Source organism: Temnothorax americanus, unplaced genomic scaffold, assembly GCF_048541705.1.
Source record: "Temnothorax americanus isolate GAGA-0224 unplaced genomic scaffold, ASM4854170v1 Scaffold2, whole genome shotgun sequence".
In the NCBI taxonomy this organism is placed as follows: domain Eukaryota; kingdom Metazoa; phylum Arthropoda; class Insecta; order Hymenoptera; family Formicidae; genus Temnothorax; species Temnothorax americanus.
This window is the reverse complement of record NW_027509338.1, coordinates 9,665,480-9,682,753: the sequence shown is the minus strand read 5'-3', so window position 1 is coordinate 9,682,753 and position 17,274 is coordinate 9,665,480.

Below are 17,274 nucleotides of genomic sequence, written 5' to 3'. Positions count from 1 at the left end.
TCGACGAGGAGGGATGCTCGGAGCAGACGAAGGGACGCGTGCCTAATGACCGAGTGTTGGGCGGGCGTGCGCTCGCGTAGTTACGCCACTGCGTACATTCGTACGTACGCTATAGCGTACCTATACGTACGAACGTACGTTCCGAGTTCAGAAACGCTCGGGAACGCTCCGGTCCGCTTCGCGCGCTCGGACGGCCGGCGCGCCACGCCGATAGGCGTAGCTTTTCTCGGAGTTTAGATGCGCGTGATAATGCGATCCACGGCACATCGGTATCCTCGCGGAAGGCTCGCGCGCGCGAAGCGGATCGGAGCAGAGCGGAGTGGAAGGAGCCTGGGCGCGCGAGAGGAAGAGAGAAGGAAAGTGATACGTAGCAGGGTGGAGAGCGAGACGCCGGCAGAAGGAAACAAGGAAAAGCAGGAGAGCGACCGGGAGAAGGAGGAGGATGAGGTCGCGCGGCGTAGGCAACCGGCGAGGGGTAGGGGTAAGGTGGAGAGGGGGGTAGGTCGTATACACCCTACGATGGAGTAGGTATGCGAGAGTCCGCTCTTTCGGTCGGCTACGGCTAGAATGGCGGGTGTGGTACGTGACTATGCGCCACGCGATAGAAGGAGAAGGTCGAAAAGAGATGGGATCGAAACGTGGGAGCGGGCAAATGGGTAGGGCGCGCGGGGAAGGGGGCAGCGGAAAAGGGTGGTGTAGAGCAAGAAGAGGGCTACCGGAGAGCCGCGAGAGGATGCGTCGGTTCCGTTATCGACCTGCAGCAGGGCGTGTCTCTCGCGCGCGCTCTCTTGCTCTCGTTCTCTCTCTTTTTCTCCCTCTCTTTCTCTCTCTCCCTCCCTCTTACTCTCTCTCACTCTCTTTCTCTCTCCGTCTTCCTTCGTCTCTCTCGCGTGCGCACGCGGTCGGACCTTCCGCCTTTCTCGTCGATTCTCTCTCTCTCTCTCTCTCTCTCTCTCTCTCTCTCTCTCTCTCTCTCTCTCTCTCTCTCGCTCTCTCTCTCTCTTTCTTTCTTTCTCCTTCTCATTGACCCCTCGCGCGGTTTCTCTCGCTTGCTCCCTCCGTTCCTCCCTCCTTCTCTCTCTTTCCTTCCCCCCCATCTCGTTCTCGCAATCGGCCTCGGCAGGCGCGATCGTGCGCGCCCTACTCCCTTTTCGTCTCGCTCTCTTTCTCTCCTTCTCATTCTCTCTCTTTCTCTCTCTCTCCCCTTCGTTAATTCGCTCGCGGCGATTTCGCCTGCCGTCCTCGTCGCGCAGGAGCGAGTCGAACCGATTACGAGTCCCCGAGCGCCGTGGCTCGAACTCTTCGACCCAATCCCGGCCGCCGGCGTGCCGCGCCGCCGTCTGTTGACTTCTCGGCCGCGCGGCACGCTCTCGGGCCCTCAGTTATTGGCATTATTATTATTATTTGCACCTTGCCGCGCGCGTACGTCCAACGCGCGCGTTTACGATGATCGACCGACCGGCCGACCGACCGGCCTCGTCACCGGCCTCGTCACCGTCGACGAGATCGTGCACGATCGGAGGATGCGAGGGAAAGGGGGAGAGAACTCGAGGCGCTCGTTTGCTCTGTAATGAGTTTAACGAGTTTAAAGAAGTGAGTCACCGCCGGTCGTCGGCCGTCTCACGCGCGCGTCGTCCCTTGCGAGTCTTCCTCGTAGACGTCCCGCTGAATAAAAAGATGCCGCCGCGGCTCTCCTCGTCGCGCGGCGCTGCGGCACGAATCACGCGAATGAGACGATCCGACGAGGATTGCGGAAAGGTGCATCCGTCGTGAAAGGTTTTTGAATAGAATTATCGAGAGAGAGAGAGAGAGAGCGAGCCGTGTCGTCGCTGCCGCGATTACGGCGGTGGACAATCGCAGGAAGGCACGTAACGTAACGCGTACTTTTCGTACCATTGTCGTCTTTCCGTGGAAAACGAGAAAGTGAAAGCTCGTTGTATTGTCGCATGGAACGGTGTACGGGAAGCTGGGATCTTTCTCAAGCGAGAGGGTAATTGGTTGCGCCGTAATGCACTTGGGAATAATTCATACACCGCGCGTGTGCACCGACCTCTTAAGTCCTCCCGAGTCCATCAAACATTAATATGTATAGTACCTCGGAGACACCTTGTTACCATTATTGCCGCGGCCGATTAGATCGGTTTAAAAAATTGATAAGTGGGGATTTGCACCGAGGATCGCTTACCTCGAATTAGTCAGATTGGCAACAATTTGCCTGCTCCCCTTATATTTTTACGCGAATTGTACACCGGAACTCGCGGACTCTTGTTATGTGCCTCGCGCATTCTGTCGGTTTGCCGGTTCTCTAGGGTTTTAGGTACGTTTCCCTAATCTCGCCGAGTTTAGGCTCGCGACACGCAGCCGTTAGATTCCCTCGGAGTTCTCTGTTTTATTCGGTCTTTCCGCGCGATACAGAGAGGGGTGCGTCGAGTGTAACAGTATCGGGAGCGTCGGATTTGATTTCGAGAATAAGGACGTAATGGAACTGTTGATATCGTAAAGGGAGGAGGAACTAGGAAGTAAAAGGAGTAAAAGGGTTCTCAGTGACGAAAAGCTATCGCATCCGGAAATGTACCGTACGCGAATGGCGATGTTACTACTTGCCTCGCGGATAAGACGATCCGTCTTCGCTTTCCTGGGACATTATCGATCAACGGAAACGTATATTGTTCCCCCGAGGGGACGGGAAGTCGGGCCCGGCGGTGGCGAAGTTACTGTTCCATTAGTCCGCAGCATCTTGCACGATACCCGAGCCTTATTGCGTTTCCGCGAGTTCTTCGGCCATTAGCGTGTATCGCTGCCTCGATATTGTGCAACCATACCCCCGCGCGATCTTGTTTGTCCCCCATCCCCCTCGAGTCCCTCTTCCGCTCCCACCCCCCGCCCGCCACGCCGTAGTCGTAACGACTTCTGCATCTCGCGATCGATCCGCACGCTCCGTCACTCGATAACGGTTCGCCTCTAATTCGTCGTCGGAAATGAGCAATTAACCTTCAAGTGTTCTGCCGTTCTATTGTCGATGACTCCCACTCGCGCGCGGTCGCGCGCGCTTCGTAATATCGTGATTGGTTTATCAAATAACGATGAGGACGAACGCGGAGTAACGATATATCTCTCAGTTTACGAGTGCGAACGAAAAGTTCGGAGCCAATAACGTGGACGCGAAAATTGCGGACGATATAATTTTATTTACTTCTGGAAATAACACATTAAGGAAAAAAACTCGAAAGCTGCAAATAATAGTCCAGTTAATAAATAATTTATAGTTGTTTTGTATTTCTATATATATGTGAATCTGGTATTTCCAAATATATTCAGGATTGTTCATCTTCTCTAACTTTAAACGTTTATTAATAATCTAAATACATTTATTAAATTTCTTTATTAAATTTTCTTATTCCTTTATATATATAGAAATTGACGTAATTATACCTTAAATCTTAATGTTTCCAATAATTATTTCCTATAAATATCCAAAGTTGTCGCGATACTACAATGTTCACGTAAACAGTCTAATTTACATATTTAATTTGCTTGTTACAGCTACATTATTTGTGCCGCTTAATTTTTTATCGAGTGAAAGAAAGATAAACGACTTGGGTGAATTATTGAAGTTTGCACACATATAAATAATACCCGACGTAAGTCGGTAATATAAAATTGATGAAATCTTAAATCGCGCTCAATTATATATGATATTCAATAGATTTAATCGAATTTTTAAATGATGATAAATTAAATCTAATATCAGAGTTTGATACTGTCTATACAGATTCACTCATGTAATCACCGTATTATATTCGACTTATTAGCACACACACACCCTTCGAACGCCAGTATAGCGAATGCTAGCCAAGTTCAGAATGAGGGTGGTAATACGTAACGAGTTAACAGTTCTCCGCACTTGGTTACTCGCTCTCGTTGGGCGCAGGAATACACACCGCTTGATTTTCCACGGCATATTTTATGATGGCTTCGCCTTGGTTATGTGTATAGCGGCAGTATATACGACGAACGAGAGCAAGGGAGAGAGAGATATTGAAACTTTGAATGGTGTGAACATTTCCCACATTTACCGTGCTATGAACCACCGAGCGACGCCGCTAACTGTTCGCGGCGCGGCCAACTTGTCGCTAATAATTCATTCATCGTGCGACGTTCAGCTGGCGCGACATAAATAAATACATGTATAAACCGGCGCGTAAACTTTAATCAGCGACCAACCATTTCTGCGGTTTTATATTGTCGCGCGACGGTAAACGAAGCGTGTAAACCGCCGGAGTAACGATATGCCCAACTCTATAGAACAACTGAAAAATGCTATAAATCATAGACGGATTTAGGGCGGTGTCGGAGGGGGTGGGTATGGCGGTGACGGTGGTGCTCGAGAAGAGGCTAAGCCTCATCATAAACATTTCGATAAATAAAAGATACGCCGTACAAGCTTTAGTACCATTTTTCCGGTTTAACTTTCACGAGATTTCTATACGCGAGTACTTAAAATCGTGCGAAAAATTTCGCTCACGCTACAAGTTATTAAAAGAGGTATCCGTTGTTCCCTTAAATTTGCATTGTGAAAAAATGTAACGCTTTTTTTAAATTGCAAGTGTGTATACCGAGTTACCAATCTCACGCGGAATTTTCTCTCGCGCGAAAGAAGCTCCGCTCCAAACCTCTCGATCGAAATTTGCTAATTGTAAAACGTATTCGTAATTCGAGGAGAAAACGGCAAAAAAAAAAACGGCGTGTTATTAAGCAAAAATGCTCGCTTATCATTCTCCTTCCCCAAGTAGATAGAATACTCGGTGTATAACGGTCTAACATAACGCGGCCGAGCCGGGGAGAAGCGATTCGCTCGTCCGCGACCTATCACGGAAATACTCGTCTTATTAAAGCGATTTATTTTCAATCATTCCTAGAACAGACGGGGTGCCTCGAACTCCGATAGGGCGGAAGTTATTGGCGTAAAGAAATACGGCTCGCCGGGTCATGAAATATTTTTAGGTTCGCCCCGGCTTGCGGAAAATCGGCACGTTGCGCGGACGGCACGGTCGGGGCAACGAGTAAGGAGGTGGCGAGGGGGAGAGGGGAGGGAGGGAAAAAGGGACGAGGAGTCTCGGGTGTCCGTCCCTTCGGAGTCCCTTCAACGTCCATCCGTCCCTCTACGACCGTACGTACGTACGAACGGAGTCGTTTCCAGCTTCCACGCAATTACCGTGCCTCGCATACCGGCGCGCGGCACATTTCTGGGCCGCGCGTCCGCCAATGCGACACCGGGGGTTACAAGAGCGGTATACAATCGTGGAAAGAGAGACGCGGCAGGGCTAATCGATAAGTACACGTCCCCGAAACGAAACTAAGAAGAATGCGGACGTCGACGATTGTGTGCCGCGGGCGACGTATATGCTCCGAGATGCGATATTCGACGAGGCTTCTCATCCTCGCCCTTATCCTGGAATTCCTGTTATCGGGATGGTTTCTCGAATATAATTGCATTTCCCCAAAAATATATATACGAACAAATGATAAACATAATGGGTCGAGTACAAAAAACTGTGCGCAGAATCTCCTACTCGTCAGATAAGAAAAGCACTTATACCGTTTTCTCTTTTCTCTGACAGATATAATGACCCTGAAATCTCGAAGACGACTCCTCGAGTTTTTTTCCAACTGCATACTACATATTTCCTATTAAAATGGAATATCCTGTATATTTCTCCAATGATAATTTATGAACATTCTATAGACATTTCTGTTTCTGCGCGCTCCGGACTATCTATCGTCGTGATTAAGCTGGACAAATTGCGAAGACTTATTTGTTGCGTAAACAGGGATTCGCCGTCTAATAAAAAAACTTGCCGCATCTCGAAAAAGCTCCTTTATAGTTTAAAATTAGTAGCGATCGCTATATTAAAATAAAATGTCCCTGGCATATAAAAAAAAAGAGTTGGAGGGATCGGGCGTAGGGTTGATTCTTGACTCGTTGGCATGACCGCTTCTCGCAACCGCTTAAGAAATGTTAATTAAGGGCGGATCTAGTGTTAGTGACCGCTTACTTGCCTTGTTGAATACTGACGCGTACGATGGTTATCCGCCGGTAAGATTAATCACCCTGTTTGAATATTAATGTTTTTCGAGCGACTTTCCTCAAGTGGTGGATTAACCGGTCTAGTGGGATTCTGGCGCACGAAGTCAAATGTATACGTTGGTCTGGCGGACCAATTTAATTAAATTAACGTGCCTTTTATACGATTAATATTTTCCGTCGGCTATAACTCGAGGCAGTCCCCGAGAATTCTTTTCTTTTTTCGTCAATTATTTTACCTACGAACAAGGGATGCGACGTATACGTTAACATGAATTTTACGTAATCAAGACCGGCCGAATTCCCCGCAAATCCGACGGATACGATCTCGCGTCATAAACAGAATCGCAGAGGAACACACCGTGCCCCCCGTGCCCCATTATACAGGTCTATACATTCGTATACGTGAAACACGACGCGTATATTGTTAAACGGTGCATCGTTATCCCGATAATGGATAACCGCATTAAATTGTACGCATGATCTATATATACATGCCAAACGTATAAACGCCCGTGTAACTAATCGATAGGCATGATCCCGCGCCTCGACCCCAAATGCGGTGTATTGTCGCTGACGAGCGATCTGTGCGTGCTTTTTCCAACCGTAAAAAAAAGGGGAAATAAATCAAGAAGAGGGGTTTGAACATGGAGCGCACTTCGGAGCATCAGAAATTGTGCGCGCGCGAATTACTCTATTCGAATTATTCAACGCGATGATTTATAAAAGCTATACAAGCTGCAATAGCAGGTAATTGTAACGATTTTTTTTTAAGTGTTTTAAAAGATACAACTTCTATCTCACGTCTAGATGTTTAATTTTTTAATATTTATAAGTTTTTTATTATTGTATTTATATACTGTAAGTACAAATAAAACAATACTCTATTATTGCAATATTATACATTAAATGCATTAAATTTTCTAATACTACATTTCTTTATCTATTTTACATTTAATTCAGATATAAAATAATGTTATTGGAAGATTGTTTAAGAATTTCATGTTTGCGCTGTACACGAAGCTGTACATAAATTTAAGGAAAACTTTTGTTTTCTATTTACCTCGCAAACGGCAATCCAATTTTGTTTAATCTAGATCTAGATACAAAGTAATATATATACGTGAAGAAATTGAATCGATTATTTTTCCACGCGTTGCTGCAAGGATGTCTAAGGAGCACCTGAAATTTTTCACGTTCGCTCCATGCCGGGGTCATAAATAAATTTATCAAAAGAGACTCTTGTTTTCCCATTTGCTCCAGCAAATGCACTACCCCATGGTGTATTATTAGATTAGACTTACGCTGTGTGCGGAAGGACAGCCGGCGCAGGATTGAATAATGGCGACCACGTGAAACGGCCGCGGTGGTGCTCGCTTCTCGATTGTGCAGATTGTATCTATTGAGTCCCGTGAATGGCTCGGCTGCCGTTATAAAGCGTGAACTGATCTCTCTGTTTCTCATTGCCGCGCGCGCTATGTATACCTGCCCGCCATCAATGATATGTACCTTTCCTCTCTTTCTCTCTCTATCTCTCTCTCTCCCTCCCCCTCACCGCTCTTCCTTCCTTCCTTCGTGTATGTGCCATAGAAGCGTGCTAACGAATTCCGGCAGGCCGCAATTAAAAGTAATTTGTCGAAAACCGTTGCCGACAATGAAAATGTACGCCGGCTATTCATTTCCCGGAAATAAAAACGAACGCTGTCTCGCGCGCGGTGCGAAATATAGTCGGGTCGTTTTGCAGAACTGCAATCTCTGAAGCGTGGAATATACATATAATGTTCTTGTGTACAGCAGGCTTCCGGGGCGGTATCGAAAAAAAAAAAACCCGTCGTTTAGGTGTAACGCAGCCGCATCAGTAAACCGCTGATAACGCGATATTGAGCTTGTACGACAAACGTTTCCGGGATATCTAATCGGGACACGTACCTGACATCGATTACATATATTTCTTTTTCTTGAGTTCTCTGGGTATCTTTTACTGTCGCACGTCACGCACGTGCGGCATCCGCAAAACTGCAAGATAACAGCTCGCGATGATGTTGCACAGGACATCAGCAATGCCGAAGTTGTTTCTCGTTGTTCTCGAAATTGGTGACACGATTAGAAAAAACTCAAAGACAGAAGTGGATCGCGCACAAACGCGCGAGGTGATTCCCTCCGTTCTCCCGCGTAGTAGAAATCACGGAAAAATCACTCGAAAAATATCGGACAGGTCCTCTCGGAAGCGGAGGACACGAGAGTAATGGGATAACGAGGAGAAGTCGGCGAAAAATGGCACGACGCGATTTGCGCACGCGGCGAACGTACAGATTGCTCCTATTGAAGTCCATTAATAGACTGACATTGTTGTAAAGCGCGAAGCGATCCTTGTCTCTTAATGGCTGCCTATATATGTACGCGCGAAGCCATTGACGTGTAACACCTATTTGCTTCTCCGGTTCTCGCTTATTCTCGAGGCTGGCAGCATGCAGTGGCATGCACCGACGCGACGCGCGCGGCCCGATTGATTTATACACAATATATCGTACAACGAAGCGGCAGAAATAGGGTGACCAGACGTTCTCGAGATAGAAACGCTTAGGGAATAAACGAGGATGTCGAGTTATATTTAAAAACGAATCGGGTACACACTCAGGTTTTTTAAAAATATATAGTAATATGTTTTTTGTCGAAGTATCTTGTCAGTTGCTCAGCAAGTTTAAATGTTTATCTTTTTCATATATGTATCGCTAAATGAATTATAGGGAGAGATGCCACTTTATCGGGCATTGTGTGAGTAATTATTAATGTTCGCTTTGGGGCTTTGAAGTGTTAATGCATTAAATGTCACTATAGTCACCGTGATTACCGGATATGTCTCATTGATTTACGTAAAAATACCAATCACGTATGCCCAAAGAATTATATCGCCGATAGAAAAATAATTAAACAGGCTAACAACTACATTCATATTATATTTATTGAGAAAGTTGTATTTACTTATGATATTATTGAATATAACTCTTTCCATTAATTACCGAGAAAATTGATTGTATTTGTTTCATAATTGATCGGCTTTTACATCAAATAAAAACCTGCTTTTATCGACTAATATTTCAAAGCTATAAAATATTTTATGTTATTTTTCATTTGGTTCTTGCAAAGTTAATAAATAAAACAAAAGTTATCGGATACATAATTTTACGTACTGTATAACACAAAAAATATTTTTATCAAGAAACAGAATATACACGTTTATTTTAAATTCCACTTCTTCTTGTAAAATATCGATTTTACTATACTATAAGATTATAGATTTTCTCTTACATTTTTTAAAATAATTGACTTGTATAAAAATACGTATTAAGATACGCACACAAAATTCACAGCGTGTAAAAGAATAAATGGAATTCTTCTATCTCGAAATCTAACAATAAATTACACACCTTTTAAAGTGGGTTTTAATGTATCTTGTGGATGCTAAACTAGGGCAAATTCACAGATCTCTCGATAAGAAAAACAATAAGAAATAAATTCTCGGAAATCAGGATACTCGATCATTCTAAGTGAATAATTGATTAAGATGAATAATTGCCGAAGAATGCACAATGAAGATTGCGATGAGGGTAAACGCGAACCGATCGCGCAATTTAAATAATTACTGATCAGAACGTCTCGCTACCAAAAGCAAATTCGTTTGAATTCACATTTAAATTGATCACGTATGCACCGCCGACTGCCATTATTTCGTACTCGCACACTCATTTCTTTAATTCGATTTTCAAATCTCCGGGTCCTAAAATAATATCTCTAAATGATCCGGATAACATATATATATCCTGCTGTTGGTGTGTGGGCACGTACGAACTGGATCGCTCCTCAAGCGAACGTTCCGTGGCTAGTAATGGGTTCAAGATACATGAAATTATTTCGTCAGTATGACGAAAATTTTAAGTCACTTCGAATATGCGAGACAAAACAATTTTTAATGATAGTCTCGAATATATTGAAAGTCTTGAAATATACCCCACTGAACACAATGTCCCAAATCAGGACGTTTTAAAGACATATAATATCATAAGACGTCTTAAAAACGTCTTAATAACGTCATATGTCTCGATTTGGGACATGCGTGTTGTCTGGAACGTTTTCTTCATAACTCTTTAAGTCATTGTCTCAATCCGCAGACGTGTAGATATCAATTTTATTTTTTTAAATCATAAACGTTTCATATATGTATACTAAATATCTTCAGAGAAATCTTGCCGAATATCTTGTTTTAAACATCTGGGGACCGTCAAGAGTCTCGGGACGAGACCTCCGAGATTGTTCAGAATTCTAAAAAATTTTCGGGTGATGTTCGAGGCAAGTCGAAACTTTGTACGATCGAATTGTTTGAACGCCCATCGCTACCCGTAGGGCGGACGTAGCCGGTGCTCGTATATAAAGCGCGAACCGGTCCCCAAGCGTGGATCCAGCCGGTGTCACATCGCGGCCGATCACGCCAAGTACGATATAATCGTCCGGCATATGCCGCTGAGATCGCGCTCGAGAGACCGATCTGACTCACCGATCCGTATCGGTGGAAACTTGGCATCCGACGATTCCGGTTTCAGTTAAACATATTACGGGCAGAGTAAATTTCTCCTTAAGTGCGCGGCCTGTTTCAGCCGCGCCTGTAACGCGCTATAGAAAAATTCATAATTACTAATGGACTTGCACACTTTTCCCCGATCCGTTTTCATCCTTATGAAGGAGAGCTATGCGACCGGTATTTTACTCGTTTTCAAAATTATGAAAAAAAATGTACGCGCTGTGTTTTGCTAGAACAACTAGCGTTATTTTGGTATACGCAGTCATCATATATCTGTAACTTAGAGGTAAGGAATCGCATCACCAGTTTTTGTCAAAATGTTAATACATTTTTCATCGTGACGGGAGGTTAAATTGTACAATGGGGTAAAGCGTTTTATGTCTATTATTAAAAAAACATATCATTTCCCTGTTTAAAACTAACCTTGTTTTCTCTGAATTCATGTAATAACGAAGAATTCTTTACCTCTAAAGTATACAGATATACAGAACTTCGAAATGAGAATGCTTGATGGAAAATAAATTGACATGTATCATTTTTTTTTTATCTCGACAAAAGTCAACGCAATTTAAAGCAAGTTTGAAATTCATTTTAACGGTGTTGGTTTTTTCAATGCTAAAATTAGGAAAATATTATTACTCGTACGTATTGAATAAAATAAGAGTCTCAAATAAAATATTTTTTCAAGGATAAACATAGAGATAATTACAATACCATAAAAAATTATAATTATTTACCTGACAATTAAATATCAAAATGTTGCGTTTGCTCCAATTTTACAATTATTCATCTTTGTGTTCAAAGAGATAGGTTATTATCGGAAGAGGGGTGAGATGGAGAAATAAAGACAGTAACGCAACCGAGCGCCTTTGTCCAAATTGAAACACAACGGATCTGGTGACTAATTGCGGTTAGAGTCGCGCTATATCATATCAAGGGTTTTAAATACGGGCGTGCGCCGCGTGAAAAAGTCGGAATTGCCAGGTGTCGCGGATATATAACGGGTCGCATAAAATATCTCGAGTTGAAAACGCCGGTGCGTGGAATAATAGCCAGCGTAGAGTAATATAAGCGGCGACACAATGAAAATGACCGAATAATGGCCGGGCGCCCCGGGCACTCTCTATAGATCTCTCTCTCTCTCTCTCTCTCTTTCTCTCTCTCCTAGAATATAATAAATTTCAAATTAAAAATCGACCGACGCGGCGACGTGTGTTACGTCGCGTACGCACGCATACGCGCGTACATACGGCCGGCGTGCATGCCGCGTAATAAAATCGGGGGCATAATGAACGAACGAATAATACATCGCGCGGAGTCGGCGCTTAGGCGCAATAAATTCAAAATCGGCCAGGGAGGTCGATGACGAAAGAAAAAGAGAAAGAGCCGGAGAGAGAAAGAGAAAGAGAGGAGGTAATGAAACATACAGTGAAGCGATGCAATAAAAAGTGCGAGTATGTACAACGGTTCGCGACGCCGAGAGGAGCGTAATGCCCCGACCACGTGGGCGGATTCGAAAACGGATCGCTCCGCGAATGTATAAATCGCGTCGTTGCCGGTTCTCGCGCGCAACGTTCGACACCGTCATAAAACCCGAACCGGTCCCGGTTTCGATGCTCGCGAGCGCGCCCGCACACACGACTGTATTAATATGTATATTATCAGCCTCTCCCTCTATCCTTCTTGGCCTCTCTCTTTTTCTTCTTCTTCTTCTTCTTCCTTTTTTTCTTCCTTTCCCTCTCTCTTTCTTTCTCGCTTGCTCGCACGCTTCGCGAATGGACCGACAATTCTGAGTGTATAACGCGTTATCCTTCTAGGATCGCGCGCTTGTCCGGTGGGAAAATACGGAGCGTCTCGTGAGATTCGCGAAGTAAACCTCGGCGAGGCGAGTATATATACGCGAGAAAAGTTGATTCTTTGGAGGCAATTTGGAGGCGAACGCGATACTTATTGTTTTTGTTATTGAATAACTTTGCGGTCACGGCTCGAATCAAAAGATATCGATTCGAGATTCTCACCTTATTCCCACCTGTGAAATATTCAACGATTATCTGTAGCGGCCAAGTGTCGATAGTTGAAGCGCACTTTAAATAAAGTGGCGCTTCAAACGGCGACTGTGCTCGAGCAACAAGATCCCGTTATCCGTTTTCTATTAATTTCTAATATCGATTAACTTTATAATTGTGGCTCTACTTAAATATTCACGCAACTCAAGGATCGATTCCAAATTCCCACCTTCTTTCAGCTACAGAGAATTCCCAACGCGATAACTTGAAACTAAAACTAAGGGCTTTCTTATCTACGTCCATTTCTTTTTCCACCTAATTCATCACGAAGCCGCTAATTATGCGCGATGCTAATAACTTCTCGGTTATAATGACTTTTGAACTTGTACCGGTGAAAAAGATCGAAATCGGTCGGGCGAGGATGATATTTCTATGCAAAGTTCTAGCAAGTCAGGGCGGCGCGCGGCGGTGCAGCCTCGGAAGAGAGGTGCGCGATGCAAAGCAACGAAACGGAACGGCAGATCTTACAGCTCCGTTACAACCGGCTAGCTGACCGATCCCAACGAGTACGACCGGTGGTACCACACCCGCTCGAGTATTTCGAGCGGAATGATGGAGAGATAAGCGTGCTCGCTAACTCGCTCGCTCGCTCGCTCGCTCGCTCGCCAGGCCGCGCGCCGGTGTACTTAACGAGCCGCCTCGGAGGAGGCCGCTCGTAGACGACGACGCGCCCTCGAGCCAGATGCCTGTTCTCGCACCGCGATTCGGCGCGACGACACGCGCCGGTCCGACATTTAGCTCGGGCAGCCGCGGCAGGTGGTGATTTTCTAGCCGGCCGGCCAGCGCGCGACCCGATAAACGGATCGCTCGCAGTTAAAAGCGCGCACAATTTCACACACGGAGCAGAGTTTTCGGAGAACGCGAGAAGAAAAAAAACGGGACGGGTTTTTTCACTCGCGGAAGGCTTTCTCTCTCTCTCTCCTCTCCTCTCTCTCTCTCTCTCTCTCTCTCTCTCTCTCTCTCTCTCTCTCTCTCTCTCTCTCTCTCTCTCTCTCGTAGAATCAAATTTTCGCGGAGAATCAAAGAAAAAATAAGGACCGTTTTTTACCTGCAGAAACGTGGAGGAAAAACTCTTTGGACCAAATATGTGGAAAATAATAGAAGCAAGCGTTTTATTTAGAAGCAACGTTTTTCGATTTTCTCGCAAAAATAAAAAAAACATCGGTTTACGATGTATCTTGAAAAATGTTATATTTGAGATTTAAATTTATCTCGGTAGTTTTTGGTTAAATTTATCGAATTATCTCGGTAATATATTTGGCTAATTAAATTGATTTTATATCTATTTTGGAGCTGCTAAGCTGTTTTATTTTACGATGTATGTGCACTTTTAAATATTTTTAAATATACTTGGCGTATATTTTTTCTTTTTTTAAAACAGATGTTTTTAATGATACATTACAAGTGTTACAAATGTTGCGGCTTTAATCAGATCAATATATAGAGTCGTGAATAAAATTTTTAATAAAGAAAGAAATAAGAGAGTTTGATAGGTCCTTTAAAAATTATTTCAGAACGACTAATAAATGTCTCGCTGAATTTTTATGTAATTTAACAGAAATATCAGGGATTTATTAAATTGTTAATCTATTTTGTTAATCATATACGACATTGTTAGTTATATCTATAGAAATGCGTACAGAGGAAAAGGAAAGGAGCGTTCGAAAGGTGATGTCGGATATTCTAGTTTTGATTCGATCAGAAGAAAACAAAAAAAATTGTGTTACATAACACGTATCATTCGATCGATGTGGTCGAGTTTCGTTTATATTTGGTGGCGTGTGTGGCAAAAAGTCACGGAGAACAAATAACAACACTTAACAATATATTTCGTTGTATTTTATATTTACTTAAACGAACTTTAATGAGTAATGACACTAATGACAGTTGAAAACATCAGAGCTATTAAGAGTCCCAGTTCTATATTTCCAATTATTTAAAAAAAAAAAAAAACAGTTTTTTTTTACCGCATTACCGAATATAACACAGCAGTATCAAACCAATAAATCTTATTTTTGGTCAGAACAAGCTGAAATTTGAACAGAGCAAAACCTGTGATACAAATGTATGCGTTATTACCGGTTATTTCAAGAGGCACATGCATTATAATAGCTGTGCTATTATAATGCGCTATATTATAAAAAGCAAATTGCAAATATTAAATAATTGATTTTAAACGGAATGCACATTATATATATATATATATATATATATATATATATATGCAAGTACAGGGTTAAAAATGGGACCCATTAAATGGTACGCGCTAAATTGAGGGGAAAAATATATCTAATCGCCCAAATAAAGAACTGACCTTTCCGGATATAGAAACGGAGATAGATTTTCCGTTCGTAGCGATAATACGGGCAATTTACTCGCCTCTATTTATCACGCAGATCGTAAACAAAGGATTATCTCGCTACAATTTTCCTCGGGCGTCTACGAGAGATATGTCCTAATATTTCCTCGCAATAAATATCTTCTCAATCCTGAAATATCCGGGAATATCTTACCGTACGTTTGACTTTGGGTACCCCTCGCCTTTAGATGAACCGACCTGAACGTTCCCCGTTTAAATATATATAATTTAAATCGAATTTTAATTCCGTTCCCGCGTTAGAGCGTATTAGAGCAGGACTGCCTGCTTTTAAATATTACATGTCGCTGTGGATGGGCGCAGATGTTCCCGCTCGGCGCATTCAGTTCAAGAAGTCCTATATGCAAGTATACGGAAATACGTACAAGAAATCGATCTATCGACGAGCCGCGGGTTCTTCGGTCCGCTTTTAATGCCTCGCTTTTCAAAGAGGCGATGAGAAGCCGGCGCGACGCGCGTCCACGTAAAGCGACGCGGTGCGTTACGGCAATCTTAATTACCGTTCGAGTAACGCGGAGCAAGAGAGCGTGTGTATACACGCTGATAGAATATACCGGAAGCAATTAAGAACCGCGCGCCGCAAAGACGATCTTCATTCCCGTGCGATAGCTTCGGCGAAAATAATGCACCGACAATCTGGAAATGCGCTAAGGCGTAAACGAATCGCCGGTAAGTCTTCCGTAAAGGCCGGCCTGAGCCCGAGTAAGAGGATACCGAGCTTAATTCCAATGGAGAGATGCGCAGGAAGGCGCAATGAGAAATATAGAAGAGCAAATAGCTGCGCGCGCGCGCGCGCTATCGTGCCGGTACCAGAAATGGAGCAGTACCACATATCGGTATACGTGCGATCTTTGCTATCTCGCGCGACGCGGTTTTTCCACGAGCGATTATCCGTTTTAGTATACTTTTCGTACGTTAACCTCTCAATAGAGCACGTACCAAAGTAACTTGACGAACTATGCACGAAACACACGGCGTAATTGGTGCTCGGTGCTCCCGAACGTTGCGTGAAGTATACGGTCGCGCGTGTTAGAATAAGTTATACTTTTCGTAATTGCACCTGCGAAAGGTGAGAATAAGCGGATATTTTTTTTTTACGTGGTATTATTACGATAATTATACGATGCGAGGCGTTAATAAACAAATTTAAAATTCGCGTTCGATGCGGCGCAAATTAATCCGCTTAATAAAATCGTTCCACTTTTTGTCTTTCCTCCCCGATCGCGTTCTCTATTTATCCAAGGGACAAGATGATAAAATCTAAAAATCGATATATTCGACTCTGCAAGTTATTGGCGGGCAATAACTCGTGAATAAAACATTCGTCGTGCGAAATAAACGTTCGGCGCGTTTACGTCGCGTTCAAACCAGTCGCGCGGTTCTCAATGCCCGACCGGCCTGCCGGGCGGTCACGTGACCATCCCCTCGAATTCGAGCAACGTCGCCCGTTGCGTATCGCCCTTTTCCCCGCTGCTTTTTTGCCGGGGTCGCCGATATATTCGCATGCGAGATCCTTATCGGACACAATCGAGTCCGACGCGAAGACAAAGTACAATTAAAAATAAATGCGTTAAGATAGGGATATATCTAAAAAGTTCGATACATAATATCCTCGCTAAAGTTTTTCGATGACATATACGACTGCGGTATCATAAAAGTATCATAACTAGATATATAAGTATCAAAATTATTTTAAAATGTAATTTTATGGATATTTTCTAAAATGACGTTAACTTTCCAAGTCGCAGTTGCGGGAGAGAAATATTGCTTGTGCGCCGCAATTGCCGCGTTTCCATTGACACGAACAAACGCGCGGGCATCATTCTGGCGGCCGTCGAATATCAAAGTTCTCTCTAACCTGATTGCCGATTCGAATCTCCGTATTCTCCGTGAATTTCAAACGTTGCGAGCGTGCCGAGCGACGGATTCGTCGTAAAGCGAGAAGATCGGCGGAGGCCTTGGACGAAGGTGCGAAGGCGAAGGCGAAGGCGAAGGCGGCGCGCGAGCGCGTTTCGAGTTTCGACGGCGCGCGAGGCGAGGCGCGAGGCCCGCCTTAGTAGCCCAGGCTCTCTGTTTGACAACTACGCGCGTAACCGCGTATTTTGCGGCCGCGGCCGAGCGCGACCGACGCCGGCCGACGGCGGCCGAACAGGCAGCGGCCCGAGCCCGA